The sequence below is a fragment of the Oncorhynchus gorbuscha genome, linkage group LG13 (assembly GCF_021184085.1).
Source record: "Oncorhynchus gorbuscha isolate QuinsamMale2020 ecotype Even-year linkage group LG13, OgorEven_v1.0, whole genome shotgun sequence".
Classification (NCBI taxonomy): domain Eukaryota; kingdom Metazoa; phylum Chordata; class Actinopteri; order Salmoniformes; family Salmonidae; genus Oncorhynchus; species Oncorhynchus gorbuscha.
Window position 1 is genome coordinate 57,272,689 of NC_060185.1, and position 25,010 is coordinate 57,297,698.

At 43.2% G+C, this 25,010-nt stretch overlaps 1 long non-coding RNA gene across 1 annotated transcript; it reads left to right on the forward strand.

Moving 5' to 3' along the window:
- Positions 1-3,487: 3,487 nt before the first annotated feature.
- Positions 3,488-24,558, forward strand: LOC123993522. Its single transcript, XR_006831462.1, has 3 exons — positions 3,488-3,647; positions 6,972-7,023; positions 24,285-24,558. It is a non-coding gene; the product is annotated as an uncharacterized LOC123993522 (long non-coding RNA).
- The last annotated feature ends 452 nt before the right edge of the window (positions 24,559-25,010 follow it).

Genomic DNA, 25,010 nt, shown 5'->3' on the forward strand with positions numbered 1-25,010 from the left:
AGTGAAAACATCCGAAGTTCTTCAAAGGTAAATGATTTAATTTGATTGCTTTTCTTATTTTCGTGAAAATGTTGCCTGCTGCTAGCAGAGCCTAGCATGGCATTATGCCATGATAAACTTACACAAATGCTTGTCTAGCGTTGGCTGTAAAGCATATTTTGACAACCTGAGATGACAGTGAGATTAACAAAAGGCTAAGCTGTGTCTCAATATATTTCATTTGTGATTTTCATGAATAGGAAGATTTTCTAGGAAGATTTATGTCCGCTGCATTATGCTAATTATTTTGAGGCGATGATTACGCTCCTGGATCCGGGTTTGAGAGTTGCAAGATGTTAAACATTCTTGAAAATGCAAGTGTCTTACACCCTTCAAAAGATTAGAATCTTGGTAATCAAACTACGTTTTCCAATTTAAAATAGCTATTGCAGAGAATAAATCCCATGCTTTTGTTTGAGAAGAGCAATCAACAACAAACACAACAATGGCCGGAGTTGAATGGAACAGCACTTCACCTTAGTGACTGTTCCCTCTGCTCTATACAATACATATCTGTTTATTTTATGTGATGATAAAAGGCTCATAAAATACAAATATTTTTTTATGTTTTCTTTCACAGTGATAGCTCCCGGTGCTCCCGGTGCCAAGTTGCCCGCTCTACCTCTGCCCCCAGTGGTGTTTATATGCCACAGTTCATTACTGCAGGTTGCAAGTTCAAACCCCTGAGCTGACAAGGTACAAATGTGTCGTTCTGCCCCTGAACAGGCAGTTAACCCACTGTTCCTAGGCCATCATTGAAAATAAGAATTTGTTCTTAACTGACTTGCCTAATTAAATAAAGGTAAAATATAAATATATTTTTAAGTCGGAGAACATGCAAAATTGACTAAATACTTTTTTTGCCCCACTGTATCTGTCCTGCTGAGTGTGCTGTCCTTTGGTCTGATATGCGTGTTTGGAAACATGGAAGTGCAAGACCAAGTCAAGCTTCAGCGCTTGATTAAGACGGCGAGAAGAATAATTGGTGTCAAGAATCAACCACCAGCCTGTACACAAAACTCATCCTCCCTTCACTTAAAATGCAGTCACAACATCATCCGGACAAGGGGAAAGAGATTTCTTCAAAAGAAAATTAAAACAGATATAGAGACTCTTTAATTCCAACAGTATAATAGATAGTCTGTTGGTCCTTCAAGTACACAGCATATTACACTTTCACTTTAAATGTGTAGCTATTGCACTTTGAATGACTTATATTGTGTAGTTTTTATGTTTAACATACCGTCTTTTAAACCCATGACCAAATTATTTTTCTCCTGGTGGGATAATAAAGTTGATCTGAATCTCTGATGGTGAAGGGTAATGGGGTGGCACTGCTCGAGGAGGCTACAGTGGAGAGTGTCTAATTCATTTAAAAGGAGCACAAGTGTGGACACTGTCTTACTTTGTTAACCATGGAGCCACTGAGACTCGTCATGGCCCCTGGAGGGAAGACTTGCAGTTCTGTGCCTGAGTGATAATGACAGTCCAGTCAAATCTAGTTACTAACGAAAGCACAACAATCTCTCTTTATCCGAGTCCACGACCCCTCCAGACAGCTGGTGTTTGATAGTGTTGTTATTTCATAACATAAGGAACTCATGACATCCATTCTCAGTGCATTTTTTGTGTTGCTCTCAATGGTGGTGGCTGATGTTCACACTCAGAATAGCTGTTTAATATTAAATGTGTTATTCTTATTAAGGATACTATCGGTGTTTCATTAACAATTTAATGGCATCTTAAAACATTGTTATAAAGAAAATGATCCTACTGTATTTCATGACCTATTCCCTACCTTCAATTATTTCATACAGTTAAATCAAAAATAACCCAGGTGAAATGCATACCATTCCATTTGTATACAAAATAATTAATTTGATAAAAATCTGCCCCTATTTTTGAACCAGGTAGTGTGCAATGCCTCTCAAAATATTAAATCCCAAATACGAATAAGCCATGGGGAATTTGTAAAAGCATCAAACATATGAAACAATATTTCTTATTTTGAGGTAATTTGTCTCTCATCAACTTTAAGAATGTCTAATGAGTTATTTACTTGAGAGCAGCATTTGAGTATTTTGTAGTCGTCTTCAATCTGAATTTGTAAGGCCTGCATCTCTCTAAAGTAGACATTTCTTCTGATCATTTGGCTTTATACTCTAGTTTGGTGGTGGCATAGGACTGTATGGGGATGTTCAGAGATAAACTCAGAGGCAACCAGAGAAAAGCAAGCCAAACTCATCTTTATTCTCACAGAGTAGAGGGTTGATCTTATAAAGAGTAGGTAATGATGGTACTGGCAGTCTAAAGGACATCCAAATGTTCTGTGTCCATATCTGGCAGACTGCACATGTGTGTGAAGCTGAAGTGAATAGCAGAAGTGCAAGCTGAGCAGTTTCATAGGCAAGGTACTCTGGTCAGAGCACAAAAGCCAGTCATTGAATAAGAAAAGATAGTGGAGGTAGCCTCTCATTCACAGGCCTGCAGAATCAGGGAGAGGGGATTGTAAAAGGGCCTGCACTCAAAGCCCCAGCTTCCTTTCCCACACTGTCCAGAGAAAGTGTGTCTCAATTGAAAGGACCTTGGGCCTCACTTATAAATGTTGTGTACGCACAAAATATGCCCCAAAACATGCGTGCCCCAGGTTTTCACACAAATGTTGGCATTTATAAAAACTGAACTTGAAGCGAGAATGTGCTTATCCTCACACAAACTTTAGACCATGCATATGCACAGTTTCTAGTGGTTGAACTCTTGCATTGCAAGAAGGCAAACGTAACCTAATAGTAGCCTAGTGCAATTTGGGAATATATGATGACTCTAATTCATAACAAAAAACAGGTTGAGCTAAGTATAATAAAAATATGCATATCATTTGCCATTAGTGTTAAGAGCGAAAATCTATTTATCTTTGAAATATACATATATATATATTTTTTTAAATTCCATGGTAATTGCAGAATAAATTCCTTACCTTTCCTGACTGTGATGGTTTTGTAGGTTACGTGCGAAATAGCCTGTAGGCCTACAACAAGTTAGGATAGACTACCATTCTTCCCATCTCTCATTTAATTGGACCCACTTCACAGTAGTAAATAGATTGTCACGCCCTGGTCTAAGTATTTTGTGTTTTCTTTATTTTTTTGGTCAGGCCAGGGTGTGACATGGGTTTATTTATGTGGTGTGTTTAGTCTTGGTTTTTTTTCTCCACTGCCGCCATCACCAAAGAAGAGAGTGAAGAGGAGGGTGCGATTGGCCGACAGTGAGAGAGAGGGGATGGCCAAGAGAGCGGTGGGGGTGGGAGAAACCTCTGGGTTGCTGCTGGTTTCCCCAGGCCCTCAACTTCTGTAGGATGGGGACACACCTAACAAGACCCAGGACTGGGTACAGGAGGAGGTGGGGAGTTTTTTGTTTGGGGACTCAGCCTCCCCTATTTTTTTCCAAACCAGCTGCAGCGCGGGGGAGGAGTGTGGGAGTAGACCCAGGTTGCAGGGCAACCTGGAGCCAAACAATATTCCTGCATCCTGGGTTTGCGAGATGGAGGAAGAGACGTCGGGAGTACGGATGGTGTTATCACCGGTAGATATGAAGCAGAGGAGCATCGGGTGAGTCTCCTGTTTTAGTTTTTTTTCTGTCTGGGTTTAGTATTTGAGTGTATTACATGTTTTTATTGTATTCTTTCATGGGGTCTAATTTTACATTTGTTAGTTTAAATGTAAGGGGTTTAAGGGATTTTGTTAAGAGGAGGGCGGTTTTTAGTTATTTGGAGGGTTGTTTTTTTTACAGGAGGTTCACCTGAGGGATGGAGGGGATCTTGGTAGGTTTAAGAGGGAGTGGGACAAGGGGGGGGTCGGTTTGGGGTATTGGGGGGGGTGCACTCATCAGGGTAGGGGTTTTGTGTGGGCACAGGGAGGTAAAAGTGGAGGGTTCTTTTGTGGTGATGCAGGGGAGGGTTATTGGGGTGGATGTCACGATAAGGGATTGTAAGTTTAGATTAGTGGTGGTGTATGGGCTACAGGTGATGGCAGACAGGAGGGAGATGATGGACTGTCTGGCGCCCCTGTGTGTCACAAATAGGAAATTAGTGATAGGGGGGGATTTGAATACAGATTTAGGAATAGGGGGATAGCAGTGCAGGCGCCATCACCGTGCTAATGGCTTGCCATGGTCTGGTTGATGGTGGCCTGCACACTACTCCGAAAATGGCCGGTCCTACATGGCGCAACTCCAGGGGGGTTGCGCCACAATGAGACTTGTTCTGCTATGTTTTTTAAGTCGGTTAGGGCCATGCGAACAAGTGGTTGCGTGCGCACCCTGAGGCAGTGGTCTGGGAGGGAGTGCAGGCGCGAGGCCTTGACAACAGGCTCTAGGACCTGAATTGGTTGAGCCTCCACAAGTGCTTGCCGGTACGTACCGGCATAGTTTGGCGCAATCCCCCACCTGTCCAAGATCCTCTTGTGGCAGGGAGGAGACTGTGCGCCATGTCTTTTGGGACTGTGCCTTTGCCGGAGTAGCATGGGCTAGGGCACGAGTGTTGTTAGGTTTGGTAAGAGGGGATTTTGTATTGACGTGGGCCAGGTTACAGAGAGGTGTAGGGAGAGCGAGAGGGACGGATAGGGACAGGTTTCTGCTCTGGCTTCTCATGCGTCTCTTTAAACGGGGGCTGTGGGAAGCCAGGCAGAACATGGTGAAGACAGGGAGAGATTGGGGGGGTGGAAGGGATAGTGAGGAGGGTGGAAGGAGATTTGAGGGGGAGGATGAAGAGGGAGGAGAGGAAGTGGGGGCAGCATGCTGCCCGGGAGAGTTGGAAGGGAGGTTTAGGGCTGGGTGTCATTTAGATTTGTAAGGGGATAGATTAGGGACAGGGAGATGGGGAAAGGTAGTTTGTAGGATGACGGGGAGGGAAGATGCTCCCTGAGGTTTTTTTCTTTTTTGTTTAGTTAAATTAATATACCATTATTGAAGTATGAATGTATGAATTATTGAAGTATGAATGTATCAAGTATGAATGAAGTTTCAGTTTTCGTGTTGTTTCGGTATTGTTCGTGTTTATTCGTTATTAACCATGTATGAATATTACCATGCTGCATTTTGGTCCGATCCTTGCTACACCTCTTCGTCAGAGGAGGAGATAAGTTATTTGACGTAGCCTAGTTGCTCTATGTGATCCGATGCACAGTTTAAAGTTAGAACAGATGGTTCACTGTTACCATTAACATTTGTAGGTTACATCTGAGTACTGTAATGTGAAATTTATTGCGTAGACAATATTACATTTTTAAACATGATACATTATCACGGTCGTCCTCCTCTTCATCTGGAGAGGCGAGAAGGATCGGAGGACCAAAATGCAGCGTGATATGTGTTCATTTTGAATGTTTAATTCAAGAAAGAACTGAACACTGAAACACTATACAAAAACAGTAAAAAAAAATTACAACCGTGAAGCTAATGCGAGCTGCGCTGAAACAAGCCATCAACATAGACAATCACCCACAAAACCCAACACAAAACAGGCTACCTAAATATGGTTCCCAATCAGAGACCATGACTAACACCTGCCTCTGATTGAGAACCATATCAGGCCAAACATAGAAATAGACAAAACCTAGAAAAACAAACATAGACTGCCCACCCAACTCACGCCCTGACCATACTAAATAAATACAAAACAAAGGAAATAAAAGGTCAGAACGTGACATACATAACCATTGCAGAATAAATTCCTCACCTTTTCTGGCCATGATGAGTTTATATTCTTGTATTCGCCATACACTTTATGACCATGCGCATCTCTAATTTAATTAGGACTATTAGTTAGGCTATTATAATTTCCAGATGTGGGTATGTCATTTTAGTTGAAAGATTTTTTTTTAAATGGTCTGATTCTTAAGAGGTTTTAACTAGCTGGCTCATCGTTGCCCATGAAAGGAAGTTAGGTCAGCGAGAACAACATTTTAGCCAGGTAGCCTAGGACAACAAAAACTGAAAGCTTGTTCTATATGACATAGTCATAGACTGTTTCGGCGACATGTGGAGAGAGGAGAATGGCATTTGGCGTTTCTCTACAAGGAGGTTGAGTGAAAATGTTTTTTTCTAGTTATACACGGTGCGTTTTTAAATTCAGAGCGTTTCAATCTCGTTGCGTTCAGAGCTCACACGTTCTGACCAAAAAATATACAAATGAGAGGAATATGTTACTTTATGTAGTGACAAACAATTGTGTATATTTTTTTGTCATGAAGTTAATTTATGAAAATCGCAATTTAGCAAGTTTTTTTCAGCCATGTCCAATACCAGGTGTATCAAAAATGCATTTAGCAAGCAGGGAGCAGGTTTCGAACCCTCAACATTCTAGCCCAATGTCCAGCACACTATTGACTGTGCCCAAATGTATTAAATGGGGTTGGGGCCCATTGTGGCTAAAAACACTTTGTCAATTGGAATCTTTAATGTGAAAAGGTGAAAAATAATAATTATTAGTTTTCACAAGCATATCAGGATGGCTATTAGCTGAACAATAGACTATTCAACCTTTACAAAATAATTGTATAATAGCCGAACTAGGTGTGAACCCCCCCTCCCCAACTTGTGCTAGGTGTGGAAACCCCCCCTCCTCCCCAACTTGCAACAAATCATTTTCAGGACTATCTAGAAAAAGCAGCAGAGATGCACAATAGGTTTCTAAGAAGAGGCTATTCTCCACAATGTGTGGATGAAGCTCTTAATTTGGCATGGGGGAACACGCGATGAACTGCTACAAAAAAGACCTGCTAAAGCTAAAGAATCATGGCATGTTTTATGCCAACTGCCAGCCACAAAATAAAATCAGCCAGACTGTCTAGACGTTATTTCCTAAAGGTCTAAGTGATGAAATGCCTATGTATGTTGTGTTGTAACTTTGAACATGAATTGTGTCCCTATTACAGATTACTCTGACTTGTTTCTACACTGTACCCAATGATTTTTGAAAATTCCTTGGTAAGTTGATGTCCTCATTGTGGTTTTACAGACGTGTTTAATATGTTTTATGTACACACTGCATTTGAATATTTATGAAATGCATGTTGTTATATTTGGTAGCACTTATTTGTTTTTCCGTCGCCTCCAACCCTTTTCCATGCATGGAACAGATGTGGGTGTGGCTAGGTGCTAATAAAAAAACTCACAAAACCTCAGTAATACGATCAAGAAGAGTGTGCGGGTTCCTTCCTCTTTTTCTCATCTTATCCGGCTGTAGTCATGCACCTGCAATAAAGATAGCTCAGGTGTGTGAGTGCCTTTTGAATTTTGAATTTACAAACAACAAGAGGGCTTAATTGGAGTCTGTTTCTTCGGAGCCTAGACCTATATAAAATAACTTAACTGTCTGAGGTAGGCTATGAGGCTTAAACAGCCTAATAGAAGTAGGATTTTTAAAATTAGTCCTACTTACAATTGCAACTGTTAAAAATGTAGCATCCTACATAAACAATCATTTAATGGAAAAAAGTCTGCACGTTCGAACTAAATCAATGTAAATAAATAAAAAGCGCACATTTGTAATTCCCAAACTTTAAAAGTAATTGGAAAGGTAGATACAAATTATGTATGACATTGTGGTTACAATAAAGAATGTAGCCCATCATGCAAATGATTCCTATTGGCAGGACAATAGACTTTTTATAGCCCGGCTACTGTTGTGAAAATCCCTCAACTTGCAATGTATTCAATGTTTAAGTATTCTAAAGTGTCACATTTCTAACTCAAAATAGCATTTTTTCATCATCTTTATGCTTTCGTTAATATTCTTGATTTTCTGTAGCAATTTTGAGCAAATTGCTCAAGGGCCGCGGTTGATTTGTTTGTGAAGAAGATGTTATTGAACGTCTCGCCAGCTTTGATCCATGACTGGGCCTGCAGGACGTAAAGTTTTTGTTCGTCAAACAAATCAGTGGGTCAAAACACAGAACAGTACAAAACAAGCGAACACACAAACATTTAATGTTCTGAGAATGAAAAAAAAAAAAAAAACATTTCGTACCCAGCCGTAATGCCCGCAGATTACAGATTGCCTTTGCCGATCGCTTGTCATCTTCATTTATCAGTGTGTCAATGGCTTGAATAATCAGTGACTCACTCACATGTTGAAAATGAACACGATGAAGGCAAACATTTTAGAATCCTCCAACCCGGTAGCCTACTCCCGACTGTCACGTTGCACAGCGCCATATTTTCCACTCCATCCTAACCGAAACCCTGAAGGTTTAGTTTTTGTTTTTCTCTGAACACCATAATATTAATCAAATTAATTGAGCCAAATTTCTTAAAATCAATCCCATATTCTATTTTATTGCAGAAAAGTTTTCAATTCTCTGGTAATGCCAAACGGAATACTATCAAATGCTTCTCAAAGATATCCTCTGGTGGCCAAACTAGCAGTAACAGGAAAAATTGCTGAAAATTAAATGACGTGCCACAGAATGCTGCGGCAGCATGTAAGGCGTGTCACCGTATGACACCTCTTTTAAAGGAGGAACCATTGTATCTGTTTGTAATAATGTATTGTGAACTCACAGAGTAGGCCTACAACTGAATCATTCAAGTCATAATGAAATTAAATGAGTCAGAAGTAGCAATTTGCTTTCAATTTAACTTCTTCAGATATCATAACAATTAGGTTCTCACACAACATGAGTGGAATTGGTGTTTGATTGCTCTATGAATGGGCAGTGAATGATTCTACTGTTCATATGAAATTGCTTGTCATGAATGCATAGATTTCTGAGTCACTAAGATCTCACTGATTCAACATGCTGAAATTAGAAAAACAAGATAAACAGTTCATAAATAGATAATAAATAATTAAACCAGTGTGTGTATTACTGAATAATGAGCAACACTGGGGTGTTTGCAGATCCAAGAGGGTTATGACAGTTCAGAATGAGAATTGATAAGAGATTATGATTAATATGTTGACTGTGTTATGGATGTCATAGGTAAATACATCAGAGTTTAATTTGGGAGATGGTAACTCTCTAAACCACTTCTTCTGTGGTAACCCACATCCCAATCAGTTCATTGTTACATGATTCATTTAATTGGGTAACAATTAACCATAATTAGTGGATTAAATACATAACAGTCATCAGATTAATGAAAGTAAAGTCATGACAGATGTATGAATATGAATAAACTTTTGATACATTAGAATGAACCTGGCAAGTTGTTAGTTGACTTTACACTGACAGTTTAGTCATGTTTAGCTGTTTCAGGTTTTACCTAACTAGCTAACGCTGGGTAGTTCTGACTGTGTGAAAAACTGATAGTGAATGTTTTGAATCCAGGAATTCTTGCTAGCTCCAGAGTGACTTGCACAATCACAGTCTTTTAGTCTTCATCATCAGGTCAGCAAGTTCAAAGGAGTGAAAATTACCGTAAGTAATGTTTTTGGCAACTGCCCGCACACCAACCCTGGCAAACAAGCGGGCACATTTCAATACTTTAACTTCATCAAAGTGATTATGGGTCATGAAGGAATGTTCTATGTGTTAAGAATTTGTTTGTTGATTGTGATCATGGTAGAAGTGTGACAGCCATGAAGAGTAACAGCCATGAACAGACAGAGAGGGAGAGAGAGAGAGGCCACAAACCAACAGGTAAGATAGTGAGAAGTGCTTCTCCAAGCCGATAGAGTTTATAGGCTGATGATCTGTCATAGTGTGAATCAATCTGAATTATCATAAATGATATCTGATAAAATGATAGAATCTTAACTTCATGCAGGAAAGTGGCATCCATGATGATATCCATCCATGATGGCATCCATGATGAACATACACAGTTTTTAACTGTGTATGTTTCTGATTTTATTACCTTATAATAAGGGTTATACATTGAACATATTAAATTTCATCCCATACAGTATGTAGAGCAGCAGTTGTATCAACCTGATATAGGGAAAGTGAGAAAAATACTAGGAAATGAATCATACAGGAGCAGAGAGAGCATGGTTGATTAATTGAATATATCCACATTAAGTCACACTGGTATTCAGTACAGTATGAATGGCCATGGTCCTAAAACTGATTTGATTATACGAGAGTAAGTGCCCCTCTGCAAGGCCCCCCTTAGCCTTGTAAATTTGCACTTGTAAATTAAGATTTGTCTGTATCCTTTTGACAAAAGTAACTAGAAATTACTATTTAAAATCATGTTTTTCAACAACAAAATCCCATTGACCCCTTTAAGCGAAATGTGGTAACCCCAATGTCAGTCACTCCTATGCCCCTGACTCTGCCAAATAATGGAACAATTGGTAGAGTAATCTTCGATGCATTGCTAGGGGGTCTTGGAAGAAAGGAGAAATACTTTTAAGGGCAATGCAGACAGGCCTTTTGCCATGCTTGCCAAGAGAGAAATCTATGAAAGTGTCATGTGTTTAGTCCACTAGAGTGGAGACTGGGCAAGGAGTTGATCCTCCCCAATAAAAATGGAAGTTGTAGCTAATGCTGGGAGGAGAGCAAAGCTGTTCCAAGCCAAGAATCTGCAGGTGAAACTGTCCTTAGCGGTGAAGTTGTAGAACATTTTGTGAACTTGATTTTAGCCAATTTTGGGGATTTGTCTGTCCTAAATTACTTGGGATTATAAATCATTCCAGGGCAAGTGTTCTGAAAAGCTCATAGGATCCTGGAAGCAGACTGAATACCATGAGGTAATGGGGTAATATCCCATGAAGAATAATAATTAAAAGACTCTAAAATAGGAAACCCTTAACCTGTCATAGTTAAAAGAAGAGTTTCTTTACTCTCGATTTGACAATAAATCCTACATGAGCCGTGTGTTTCTGTTGTACTGAGGTATTTCGTACTCCTAATATTTTTTACCCTGACTACTGCAACTACCATAATCTAGCATAAAGTTGATGTAAACAGTTCTCCACAAGACTGAGCAAAATATAATTTAATTAAATTGACTCCGTTGACATTCAAGCCATTTTGTACAAGTAGAAATGTAACAATTGGAATAAATGCTCCACCAACCCATGGGGACATTAGGGACAGGAGGGTAAACTAAAGAACTGGCAGAATACAAAACAATTAATTTAGTTACCCTTAATAATCAAAACAAACACTGCTTATTTTCCAATGCATAAATTGCTCAGCTAAAGGAAAACTTTACAGAGATTCCATCACAAACAAATAAACAAACAAGAAATGTCCTCTCAGGTAGGGACTAGCTGCCGTATACTTTACACTTGGATATTAAGAAGAACATATCCTCAAGGGAAACATCTTAGAAGTATGTGTGCATAAAGGCAGCGATTGTTGGTTTAAAAGGTATGTCTCTGCATGCGGACAGATTAAGAAAAGGGTGACTTATTAGGCAGTGATTGACAAATAAAACAGATTATCTTGTGTCCGTGACTTCCTTTAAAGATGGCTTTGGATGGGCTTTCTCTACTTGGCAAAACTGCCTGCAGCCGCTGCAGTGCAGGCTGAGCTAAACTGTCTTTTGCCTGATGAGGCTCAGTGGGATTAACACGCTGCCAGGCCTTGGCTCCTCTCAAAGTGGGGTTTATTGGGCTCTGCTGGATGGAGCTGCTTCCCAGGCCAGCCATCCTCCCATCAGTCAACTAGCCAGGCCCAGTTGAAAACTAAAGCACCCTTTACTGGCTGCTGGTGCCTGGGTACAAGGCAGCATTACAGCTCTGACTGCCAGTAGTCTGTCTCATTAGCTCAGGGATGCACAAGGAGTTTGTCTTCATCAACAACACTGTGTAAGCCCCTCTCCAATGCTCCGGGATTAAAGCCTCGACTCATTCTTATGGTCTTATCTTCCGTGCTAGCTGGTGTGATGGAGGAGGATTGCAAAGACTCCTCTCTGCATTGATTTCTAGAGATTAATGTGATTCCACTAAATGTTTACAGTGTTGAGAATAAGTATAATTAAATTCACTGTTGTAGAATAACTCAGTTTTTTTGTTGCATGAGTCACTTGGTGGCTCTTCTTTCAGTTAAAGAATGTCTTAGAGATTAGAGTTTAGCTGCCCTTATCGGGAGTTGTTTTTCCATTACTACTCAAAAAGTTCACAGGTTTGACTGCAGTGGCTATTAAAATGGTCATGACCTTTCCTCTCTAAAGGCCACATTTGTTATGCAGGTGAATGAGGACCCAAAAGCGACTTGGCGAAAACAGAGTCTTTAATCCAGTAAAGGAAATATGCAATACTCCTAGACAAATCGGAGCGGTAAATAAAGCATAAAAAACAATTCCACTCGTAATGACGAGAACAGACTGGAGACTCGATCATAAACTGTAGGTTGCCTCGGGAAGGCACTTGACCGTAGCAGACTCAGACACCTGCTCACCACGCAGCATCTGAGGGAAACACGACACGACAGGGCGATACAAAGACACAGCACGGTGAACAATATACAAGGATCCGACAGGACAGAAACGGAAAACAAGGGGAGAAATAGGGACTCTAATCAGGGGAAAAGATAGGGAACAGGTGTGGAAGACTAAATGATTGATTAGGGGAATAGGAACAGCTGGGAGCAGGAACGGAACGATAGAGAGAAGAGAGAGAGGGAGGGAGAGAGAAAAAGGGAACGAACCTAAAAAGACCAGCAGGGGGAAAACGAACAGAAGGAAAAGCAAAATGACAAGACAATATAAGACAAAACATGACAGTACCCCCCACTCACCGAGCGCCTCCTGGCGCACTCGAGGAGGAATCCTGGCGGCAACGGAGGAAATCATCAATCAGCGAACGGTCCAGCACGTCCCGAGACGGGACCCAACTCCTCTCCTCAGGACCGTAACCCTCCCAATCCACTAAGTATTGGTGACCCCGTCCCCGAGAACGCATGTCCATGATCCTACGTACCTTGTAAATAGGTGCGCTCTCGACAAGGACGGGAGGGGGAGGGAAGACGAACGGGGGTGCGAAGAAAGGGCTTGACACAGGAGACATGGAAGACAGGATGGACGCGACGAAGATGTCGCGGAAGAAGCAGTCGCACAGCGACAGGATTGACGACCTGGGAGACACGGAACGGACCAATGAACCGCGGAGTCAACTTACGAGAAGCTGTCGTAAGAGGAAGGTTGCGAGTGGAAAGCCACACTCTCTGGCCGCAACAATACCTTGGACTCTTAATCCTACGTTTATTGGCGGCTCTCACAGTCTGTGCCCTGTAACGGCAAAGTGCAGACCTCACCCTCCTCCAGGTGCGCTCACAACGTTGGACAAACGCTTGAGCGGAGGGAACGCTGGACTCGGCAAGCTGGGATGAGAACAGAGGAGGCTGGTAACCCAGACTACTCTGAAACGTAGATAACCCGGTAGCAGACGAAGGAAGCGAGTTGTGAGCGTATTCTGCCCAGGGGAGCTGTTCTGCCCAAGACGCAGGGTTTCTGAAAGAAGGGCTGCGTAGTATGCGACCAATCGTCTGATTGGCCCTCTCTGCTTGACCGTTAGACTGGGGATGAAACCCGGAAGAGAGACTGACGGACGCACCAATCAAACGACAGAACTCCCTCCAAAACTGTGACGTGAATTGCGGGCCTCTGTCTGAAACGGCGTCTAACGGGAGGCCATGAATTCTGAACACATTCTCGATGATGATTTGTGCCGTCTCCTTAGCGGAAGGAAGTTTAGCGAGGGGAATGAAATGTGCCGCCTTAGAGAACCTATCCACAACCGTAAGAATCACAGTCTTCCCCGCAGACAAAGGCAGACCGGTAATGAAGTCTAGGGCGATGTGAGACCATGGTCGAGAAGGAATGGGAAGCGGTCTGAGACGACCGGCAGGAGGAGAGTTACCTGACTTAGTCTGCGCGCAGTCCGAACAAGCAGCCACGAAACGGCGCATGTCACGCTCCTGAGTCGGCCACCAAAAGCGCTGGCGAATAGAAGCAAGAGTGCCTCGAACGCCGGGATGACCAGCTAACTTGGCAGAGTGAGCCCACTGAAGAACAGCCAGACGAGTAGAAACAGGCACGAAAAGAAGGTTACTAGGACAAGCGCGCGGCGACGCAGTGTGCGTGAGTGCTTGCTTAACCTGTCTTTCAATTCCCCAGACTGTCAACCCGACAACACGCCCATAAGGAAGAATCCCCTCGGGATCAGTAGAAGCCACAGAAGAACTAAAAAGACGGGATAAGGCATCAGGCTTGGTATTCTTGCTACCCGGACGGTAAGAAATCACAAACTCGAAACGAGCGAAAAACAACGCCCAACGAGCTTGACGAGCATTAAGTCGTTTGGCAGATCGGATGTACTCAAGGTTCTTATGGTCTGTCCAAACGACAAAAGGAACGGTCGCCCCCTCCAACCACTGTCGCCATTCGCCTAGGGCTAAGCGTATGGCGAGCAGTTCACGGTTACCCACATCATAGTTGCGTTCAGATGGCGACAGGCGATGAGAAAAATAAGCGCAAGGATGAACCTTATCGTCAGACTGGAAGCGCTGGGATAGAATGGCTCCCACGCCTACCTCTGAAGCGTCAACCTCGACAATGAATTGTCTAGTGACGTCAGGAGTAACGAGGATAGGAGCGGACGTAAAACGTTCTTTTAGAAGATCAAAAGCTCCCTGGGCGGAACCGGACCACTTAAAACACGTCTTGACAGAAGTAAGAGCTGTGAGAAGGGCAGCAACTTGACCGAAATTACGAATGAAACGCCGATAGAAATTAGCGAAACCTAGAAAGCGCTGCAACTCGACACGTGACCTTGGAACGGGCCACTCACTGACAGCTTGGACCTTAGCGGAATCCATCTGAATGCCTTCAGCGGAAATAACGGAACCGAGAAAAGTAACGGAGGAGACATGAAAAGAGCACTTCTCAGCCTTCACGTAGAGACAATTCTCTAACAGGCGCTGGAGAACACGTCGAACGTGCTGAACATGAATCTCGAGTGACGGTGAAAAAATCAGGATATCGTCAAGGTAGACAAAAACAAAGATGTTCAGCATGTCTCTCAGAACATCATTAACTAATGCCTGAAAAACAGCTGGCGCATTGGCGAGACCAAACGGCAGAACCCGGTACTCAAAATGCCCTAACGGAGTGTTAAACGCCGTTTTCCACTCGTCCCCCTCTCTGATGCGCACGAGATGGTAAGCGTTACGAAGGTCCAACTTAGTAAAGCACCTGGCTCCCTGCAGAATCTCGAAGGCTGATGACATAAGGGGAAGCGGATAACGATTCTTAACCGTTATGTCATTCAGCCCTCGATAATCCACGCAGGGGCGCAGAGTACCGTCCCTTTTCTTAACAAAAAAAACCCCCGCCCCGGCCAGAGAGGAAGAAGGCACTATGGTACCGGCGTCAAGAGACACAGACAAATAATCCTCGAGAGCCTTACGTTCGGGAGCCGACAGAGAGTATAGTCTACCCCGAGGAGGAGTGGTCCCCGGAAGGAGATCAATACTACAATCATACGACCGGTGAGGAGGAAGGGAGTTGGCTCGGGACCGACTGAAGACCGTGCGCAGATCATGATATTCCTCCGGCACTCCTGTCAAATCGCCAGGTTCCTCCTGAGAAGTGGGGACAGAAGAAACGGGAGGGATGGCAGACATTAAACACTTCACATGACAAGAAACGTTCCAGGATAGGATAGAATTACTAGACCAATTAATAGAAGGATTATGACATACTAGCCAGGGATGACCCAAAACAACAGGTGTAAAAGGTGAACGAAAAATCAAAAAAGAAATAGTCTCACTGTGGTTACCAGATACTGTGAGGGTTAAAGGTAGTGTCTCAAATCTGATACTGGGAAGATGACTACCATCTAAGGCGAACATGGGCGTAGGCTTGTCTAACTGTCTGAAAGGAATGTCATGTTTCCGAGCTCATGCTTCGTCCATGAAACAACCCTCAGCCCCAGAGTCTATCAAGGCACTGCATGTAGCACCCGAACCGGTCCAGCGTAGATGGACCGACATAGTAGTACAGGATCTAGATGGAGAGACCTGAGTAGTAGCGCTCACCAGTAGCCCTCCGCTTACTGATGAGCTCTGGCTTTTACTGGACATGAATTGACAAAATGTCCAGCAAGTCCGCAATAGAGGCACAGGCGGTTGGTGATCCTCCGTTCCCTCTCCTTAGTCGAGGTGCGAATACCTCCCAGCTGCATGGGCTCAGTCTCTGAGCCAGAGGAGGGAGATGGTTGCGATGCGGAGCAGGGAAACACCGTTGACGCGAGCTCTCTTCCACGAGCTTGGTGACGAAGATCTACCCGTCGTTCAATGCGGATGGCGAGAGCAATCAAAGAGTCCACACTGGACGGAACCTCCCGGGAGAGAATCTCATCTTTAACCACTGCGTGGAGTCCCTCCAGAAAACGAGCGAGCAGCGCCGGCTCGTTCCAGTCACTAGAGGCAGCAAGAGTGCGAAACTCTATAGAGTAATCCGTTATGGATCGATCACCTTGGCATAGGGAAGCCAGGGCCCTAGAAGCCTCCCTACCAAAAACTGAACGGTCAAAAACCCGAATCATCTCCTCTTTAAAGTTCTGGTAATTGTTAGAACAATCAGCCCTTGCCTCCCAAATAGCTGTGCCCCACTCTCGAGCCCGGCCAGTAAGGAGTGATATGACGTAAGCAACCCGAGCTCTCTCTCTAGAGTATGTGTTGGGTTGGAGAGAGAACACAATATCACACTGGGTGAGAAAGGAGCGGCACTCCGTGGGCTGCCCGGAGTAACAAGGTGGGTTATTAACCCTAGGTTCCGGAGGCTCGGCAGACCAGGAAGTAACAGGTGGCACGAGACGAAGACTCTGGAACTGTCCAGAGAGGTCGGAAACCTGAGCGGCCAGGTTCTCCACGGCATGACGAGCAGCAGACAATTCCTGCTCGTGTCTGCCGAGCAAGGCTCCTTGGATCTCGACGGCAGTGTTACGAGCGTCTGTAGTCGCTGGGTCCATTCTTTGGTCGGATCCTTCTGTTATGCAGGTGAATGAGGACCCAAAAGCGACTTGGCGAAAACAGAGTCTTTAATCCAGTAAAGGAAATATGCAATACTCCTAGACAAATCGGAGCGGTAAATAAAGCATAAAAAACAATTCCACTCGTAATGACGAGAACAGACTGGAGACTCGATCATAAACTGTAGGTTGCCTCGGGAAGGCACTTGACCGTAGCAGACTCAGACACCTGCTCACCACGCAGCATCTGAGGGAAACACGACACGACAGGGCGATACAAAGACACAGCACGGTGAACAATATACAAGGATCCGACAGGACAGAAACGGAAAACAAGGGGAGAAATAGGGACTCTAATCAGGGGAAAAGATAGGGAATAGGTGTGGAAGACTAAATGATTGATTAGGGGAATAGGAACAGCTGGGAGCAGGAACGGAACGATAGAGAGAAGAGAGAGAGGGAGGGAGAGAGAAAAAAGGGAACGAATCTAAAAACACCAGCAGGGGGAAAACGAACAGAAGGAAAAGCAAAATGACAAGACAATATAAGACAAAACATGACAACATTGCACAAAGAAGCCTTTCCAGCTCATTAGCATCACAGCAAACCAGTCAGCCAGCCAGCCAGCCAAGAGACATAGCTGCATGATGATGACCCCCCAACTCTCTCATCCGTGCCACTTTTTTCAGATTCCTGTGATGAATAAAGAGTCGGGGAAACAGGCCCCACTGACAGTTATTGATTTCCAGATGATCATCTGAAGTCACCTGTGGCTCCAATTCCTACAGCAGGTTCTAAGAGCGGCTTCAGTATATAAACTTAAATTACCCCAATATGAGAAAAAAGATGAGGGTTGCATACAATGCAACACATGTTGACAGGAAACAACCTTTAGTATTCTAGCTTCCACCAGTCAGTGTATGCAATATGAATGTGAGCTTTTTTTCTGGAGAGTACTTCTCAAGGATCTACAGTAGTTTCCAAATGCCTGTCTCCTCCCTAAATTGTTATGACAGGAATATACTTTTAAAATATGCCATGTACATGAAAATAAACAGGAGATTTCATCACAAAGACTTTCCAGATCTACAGTATTTGTTCTGAAAGGCATCATGGGCAAATACATATGCTCACGTTGGTAATGATACTGTACATTGAACACAGACAGAACGTTTTACTTGATCTCCAGAATAGGGCTATTTTGACCATTTTTTTGTGGATGAAAGAGAGTGACACGGCTCTACTTGTTTTCTGGTCGGTGTCCAACTGACCCCACCCCCGGTTAGAGGTGAATAAGGTAGCCTCACAAGAGTTACACACACACACAGCAGGATGTGGTTATCTGTACTATAAGAGCTACATGTATGAATATACAGTGGGGCAAAAAAGTATTTAGTCAGCCACCAATTGTGCAAGTTCTCCCACTTAAAAAGAGGAGAGAGGCCTGTAATTTTCATCATAGGTTCACTTCAACTATGACAGATGAATGAGAAAGAAAATCCAGAAAATCACATTGTAGGATTTTTAATGAATTTATTTGCAAATTATGGTGGAATATAAGTATTTGGTCACCTTCAAACAAGCAAGATTTATGGCTCTCACAGACCTGTAACTTCTTCTTTAAGAGGCTCCTGTGTCCTCCACTCGTTACCTGTATTAATGGCACCTGTTTGAACTTGTTATCAGTATAAAATACACCTGTCCACAACCTCAAACAGTCACACTCCAAACTCCACTATGGCCAAGACCATAGAGCTGTCAAAGGACATCAGAAACAAAATTGCAGACCTGCACCAGGCCGGGAAGACTGAATCTGCAATAGGTAAGCAGCTTGGTTTGAAGAAATCAACTGTGAGAGCAATTATTAGGAAAGTATATATACAGCATGTGCAAATGAGGTAGGATAAGGGAGATAAGGCAATAAATATGACATGGTGGGGTGGCAGAGTAGCCTAGTGGTTACAGCATTGGACTAGTAACCGGAAGGTTCCAAGTTCAAATCACCGAGCTGACAAGGTACAAATCTGTCGTTCTGCCTCTGAACAGGCAGTTAACCCACAGGTCCTAGGCTGTCATTTAAAAAAATAATTTGTTCTTAACTGACTTGCCTAGTGAATAGGCGATGACTTGAAATTAGACTTGGATTCAGAATTTCACTTCCTCTTTGGAAGATTGCCTGCCCTATGAGTTCTGTTATACTCACAGACATAATTCAAACCGTTTTAGAAACTTCAGAGTTTTCTATCCATTAGTCATAATAATATGCATATATTAGCAATCTAGGACAGATTAGGATGCAGTTCACTATGGGCACGCAATTCATCCAAAGTGAAAATACTGCCCCCTATCCCCAACAAGTTTTAACAGTGTCCAAAGAAGGGCCAGAGGTATACAGAATGGTGTCGTCTGCATAGAGGTGGATCAAAGAATCACCAGCAGCAAAGAGTGACATCATTGATGTATACAGAGAAGAGAGTCAACCCGAGAATAGAACCCTGTGGCACACCCATAGAGACTGCCAGAGGTCCGGAGAACAGGCCCTGCGATTTGACACACTGAACTCTATCCGAGAAGTAGTTGGTGAACCAGGCGAGGCAATCATTTGAGAAACCATGGAGGTTATAAGAATGTTGTGATTGACAGAGTCAAAAGACTTAGCCAGGTCGATGAATACGGCTGCACAGTAATGTCTCTTATCGATGTTGTTTATGATATCATTTAGGACCTTGAGCGTGGCTGAGGTGCACCATTGACCAGCTCTGAATCCAGATTGCATAGCGGAGAAGGTACGGTGGGATTTGAAATGGTCGGAAATCTGTTTGTTAACTTGGCTTTCGAAGACCTTAGAAAGGCAGGGAAGGATAGATAAAGGTCTGTAGCAGTTTGTGTCTAGAGTGTCCCTCCCTTTGAATAGGGGGATGACCGCGGCAGATTTCCAATTTATGGGAATCTCAGATGATACGAGAGAGAGGTTGAAAAGGCTAGTAATAGGGGTTGCAACAATTTCGGCAGATGATTTTAGAAAGAGAGGGTCCAGATTGTCTAGCCCGGCTGATTTGTAGGGGTCCAGATTTTGCAGCTCTTTCAGAACAACAGCTATCTCGATTTGGGTGAAGGTGAATTGGGGAGGCTTGGGCGAGTTGCTGTGGGGGCCGTTGATCGAGGTAGCCAGGTGGAAAGCATGGCCAGCAGTAGAAAAATGCTTCTTGAAATTCTCAATTATTGTGGATTTATCGGTGGTGACAGTGTTTCCTAGCCTCAGTGCAGTGAGCAGATTGGAGGAGGTGCTCTTATTCTCCATGGACTTTACAGTGTCCCAGAACCTTTTTCAGTTTGTGCTACAGGATGCAAATTTCTGCTTGAAAAGCTGGCCTTAGCTTTCCTAACTGCCTGTGTATATTTGTTCCAAACTTCCCTGAATGTTACTGGGGCTATCACATTTGTAAGTCGCTCTGGATAAGAGCGTCTGCTAAATGACTTAAATGTAATGTAAATGACTATTCGATGCTAATGCAGAATGCCACAGGATGCTTTTGTGCTGGTCAAGGGCAGTCAGGTCTGGAGAGAACCAAGGGCTATATCTGTTCCTAGTTATACATTTTTAGAACGGGGCATGCTTATTTAAGATGTTGAGTAAGGCACTTTTAAAGAATAACCAGGGATCCTCTACAGACGGGATGAGGTCAATAACCTTCCAGGATACCCGTGCCAGGTCGTTTAGAAAGGCCTGCTCGCTGAAGTGTTTTAAGGAGCGTTTGACAGTGATGAGAGGTGGTCGTTTGACGACAGACCCATTACGGATGCAGGCAATAAGGCAGTGGTCGCTGAAATCTTGGTTGAAAACAGCTGAGGTGTATTTGGAGGGCAAGTTGGTTAGGATGATATCTATGAGGGTGCCCGTGTTTACGGATTTGGGGTTGTACCTGGTAGGTTCATTGATAATTTGTGTGAGATTGAGGGCATCAATCTTAGATTGTAGTATGGCCGGGGTGTTAACTAAAACCAACAGTAACGGTAAACACACAAAGCTGCAATCCAAAAAGGATCCAATGTGACTAATGATCAGGTTGCACATCTCTGTTATTTTTTTATTTATTGCAATTCAACTGGTTAAACAGGATGGTTTGTCTGTAATGTTTCTAGCGTCTGCATTGGCCATTAATCCATTAAAAACAAGAGCATGAATCAGACAAATAACACACCCAAATGTACCCTGCATCGATAACAGAGTTGCCCTCATGACATGCATTAGGCCCAACTTCATTTTACCATAGCAAATAGGGATAATAGCAAGACTTTTATCTCCATCCAAACAAAATGAGTCCACCTGGAGGCGGGGTAGGAAGCGTGGTTACACAACCAATTAGCTCTTCATTTTTTTCTCTTCATCTGTCTGTTGGGATTGATGAATTCATTTTGACCCTCCATTGTGTTCTAAAACGGTACTTCCTCTCCCCACAGGCAATGCGTGGAGTAACTTAATTTGATATTTTCCATTAAATTACCTTCTAAAACACTAACTCACACCGTCACCACTCCATCCTGTCTCCCTTTAACCCAAACATTGCATGTTTGCAACTGAGTAAATTGGGCTTCAGTTATCAAGAGGAACTGCCATTGTTGCATCCTGTTTGGCAGTTTCAGTACGTGTATATCTTTTTATTTTCTTATACACGCTTACATTTATTTGGTCTGTCTGTTCACACCTCATGTTCTGTAGTTAGGTGAATGGTGAAACAAGCCTTTTGAAATGCAAATGTTTTTTTACTGAAGCTGATAAAAAATTGTTGGCAGGCAGTCTCAATACAAAACCCCTCAGGGACTGAATTTCCATGGAAATTTTGTCTTATTTGAATAAACATGTTTAATATTCCTCTGCTACCATAGTAGCAAGTCCTTCTTTCCATGATATTTCCATTTGGGAATCATGTATGCTAAACTCAGGTTGAGAAAGTTTGTCTTGCTGTGGAAGACATTGCCGGTTCATTTGATAACATTGACCTGTTCTTTATAATCCCCCTTTACCCACTTACAGTTCAGCCCAGCCTGATCTAGGGCAGAGCTCTAAGGTAGAGCACTGTCTACGTCAGTATCGTGAGGCGAGGACTTATCCTCACTTCAAACTTTACCTTAAAAGCACAGAACACACTCTCTGCTATAACCACATCTCTCCATCCCCAAATGATCATCCTGCCATCTTAATGACAAAATTCATCTCATTAACACCATTCTCTGGTACTCTGTATACCTCTGGCCCTTCTTTGGACACTGTGCTAACCTCCAGACCAGCTTCAATGCCATTCAACTCTCATTCCTATTTACCCTCCTTCCTATTTTCCCAAAGTCAGAGAACTCATGGATAAAATGTTTGTCTCTGCATGCAGTTTGGAGATAATTGGAGTTAGCACATGGTTAGCTTAGCACCAATGCTGGAAGTCTGCTGGTACAGTAGCCAGGTCCTCTCAAAAGCAGGGGAATAGACCTTCTAACTTATCTGAAACTGGGTGGTTAGTTTTACAAAGTTATACATAGTACTTGATGTTATATATATATATATATTTTTTAACTAGGCAAGTTAGTTAAGAACAAATTCTTATTTTCAATGTTAGCCTAGGAACAGTGGGTTAACTGTACTAGTCCAACGCTCTAACCACTAGGCTACCCTGCCACCCCGATATAGAGATTGCAACTTTGTGTCTGTCCCATTATGGCATCAGTGAGCACACAGGCAGCACCATTGAGACAGATAAAACTTTGCAAACTCTATACATCCATTGAGACAGGTAGAACCTTTCGATCTCTATGCAACAATAGGGAAAGAATAAGGAAATGGCAGTGTCCGCTTCCTCAAGGTCACAGATCAAATGCAGACAGACCCTGGAGCTGGTCCTGTACCTGGCCATGCTTGGCAACGCTAGCTCCAACCCGAATTAGACCAACTTTGCTATACAAAACCTAACCAAACCGACCAAGTTTGACCCCTAGCCTCTCTGTGGGGCTTTATGAGGACGAGCAGTCCAGCCAGAGAAGAACTGAAGCATATGTTTTTAGTCTCTACTGGACATGCTCACTGGACTAGCTCTTGTAATTGGTATCATGGCCTTGTGCACTGGGGAGAGCTTTTAGAGAACTCTGCCTGGGGAATGGAAACCATGTGCTCTGTTCCGTACATCCCATACTTGCGCTCTTTCTATCTGATACATATATACTTTTATCAAACACAACAAAGTCAAAGCATGCATTATTTTGCCTTTGCCTTTGCCTGTTGTGAGACCAGAAGCCATGCACAGCTGTGACTGACATTTGAAAGGCTGAACAGTGAGCCACTCAGTGCACCTTTGCTTTGAAGTGAAATTCCTCTGACATTCAGGTTTTGTAATTCAGCAAGTGCTGCTTACCAATTGGGGTGAGAACTATCATAAATAAATGAGCCATTTGGCTTTTGTGGCACAGGTTGATTCCAGGTAGATGCTATATATGCTCTGCATTTGTGAATGAAGTAAAATGGCAAATTTAGAGTAACGGAATCCGATCATTCGGTTTGTGTGAATAGTTGCCTTTCAAAAAGTTTAATGATTACCGAGTGAGAAAGTACTGCAAAAACATCCCCATTTTTTTTTATCACCGCAGAAAGTATTCATTTTAATAATTTGTCCTAGAGTGAATTGTTTGTTGGGTGTTATAAGGCTTAAGCCGACATGTACATGCTGTGAATGAATTATTGATTTGTAGACATACAGAAGTACTCACACCCTAATCTGTTTCACCTGTGCTTGTCTCCACCCTCCTCCAGGCATCACCCATCTTCCTCATTATCCCCAGTGTACTTATACCTGTGTTCTCCATTTGTCTGATTCCTGTTCATTTTATTTCATAAAGCCTACTAGTGTTTTGCCCGTGCTACTGTCTTTCTCTACTTCCTGTTTTCTAGCTTTCCCAGTTTTTGAGCATTCTGCCTGCCCTGACCCTACCTGTCATTCTGTACCTTGTCACACCACCCTGAATTGTCTGACCTCTGCCTGCCCTGACTCTGAGTCTGCCTGCCGTTCTGTACATTTCGCACTCTGTTCTAGACTACTGACCTGTGCCTGCCCTTGACCAGTCGTTTGCCTGCCCCCCTGTCTCTGTAATAAACTGTTGTTACTTCAGAACTGTCTGCATCTGGGTCTTGTCCTGAGCCATGATAGTACGAACTGGCTCCTGTTTTATTGGCCCTTTCCCCATCTCCAAGATTATTAGCACCTCTGCGGTTTGTCTTATGTGGCCCAATACCCTCCATCTAGGATTAAACCTATGTCTCACAGCCCTTTGTCTCCAGTTTCTAGGCCCACCTCTCTTCCCCATCTCATCGACGGCCAACCGGAACTGGCGTACACGGTGATGTGCCTTCGAGGGTTCGACAGCGGGGCAAGGGATTCCAGTACCTGGTTGACTGGGAGGGTTATGGCTCGGAGGACAGGTGTACCCTGTCACACATTCCCTGGATTACTGACCTAAGCCTGCCATGATCCCGAACCTGTCTGCCGTTCTGTACCTTTCAGACTCTGCGCTGGAGTACTGACCTCTGCCTACCTGATGTTTGCCTGCCCCCGTTTTTGTAATAAACTTTTGTTACTTCGAAACTGTCTTCTGACCCATGATTGTACATTGAAACAGATCAAGGTATTTTGGGGCTGTTTAATCAAAGTAAACAAGTTTGTGTACAATTAAGCTGGCTAAGTAAGGTCTCCTATTGTAACATTATGTTAAATATTGTACTGGGGTCTTCTCCACCAGTGGTTTTTGGCAATCTTTAAATGGGTTGTGTTCTAGGCGCAATGTCATATTGATGGTTATTTTCCTGTCTGTCACTCCAGTGTCTCACATTAAGAGATGTCATTAATCTTAGCCAAGCCCTTAGCCCTTTGCACTCTCTTGGTTCTCTTTTTTCCCTCCCTCTTTCTCTCCTTCTCCAGGGGACAGTGCTGTGTGTATGTTGTGCGGAGGAGCATTGACTCGACTGAGGTTCACCATTTTATGTCTGAAAGTCCTGGTGAGGTCAGGC